We start from the raw sequence: 610 nt of genomic DNA, 5'->3' as shown, positions 1-610 counted from the left end.
ATTAAAGGAGGAGTAGGAGAGACGAGGGGCAGCTCTCTGTAAAGGACAGGTATTAAAGGAAGAGTAGGAGAGACCTAGGGCAGCTCCCTGTAAAGGAGAGGTATTAAAGGAGGAGTAGGAGAGACCTAGGGCAGCTCCCTGTAAAGGAGAGGTATTAAAGGAGGAGCAGGAGAGATGAAGGGCAGCTCCCTGTAAAGGAGAGGTATTAAAGGAGGAGTAGGAGAGACCTAGGGCAGCTCCCTGTAAAGGAGAGGTATTAAAGGAGGAGTAGGAGAGACCTAGGGCAGCTCCCTGTAAAGGAGAGGTATTAAAGGAGGAGCAGGAGAGATGAAGGGCAGCTCCCTGTAAAGGAGAGGTATTAAAGGAGGAGTAGGAGAGACCTAGGGCAGCTCCCTGTAAAGGAGAGGTATTAAAGGAGGAGTAGGAGAGACCTAGGGCAGCTCCCTGTAAAGGAGAGGTATTAAAGGAGGAGTAGGAGAGACCTAGGGCAGCTCCCTGTAAAGGAGAGGTATTAAAGGAGGAGTAGGAGAGACCTAGGGCAGCTCCCTGTAAAGGAGAGGTATTAAAGGAGGAGTAGGAGAGATGAGGGGCATCTCTCTTTAAAAGACAG

This window comes from Pollachius pollachius, assembly GCF_949987615.1.
Source record: "Pollachius pollachius genome assembly, chromosome: 10".
Taxonomy (NCBI): Eukaryota; Metazoa; Chordata; class Actinopteri; order Gadiformes; family Gadidae; genus Pollachius; species Pollachius pollachius.
Note: the sequence above shows the minus strand (reverse complement) of the source record.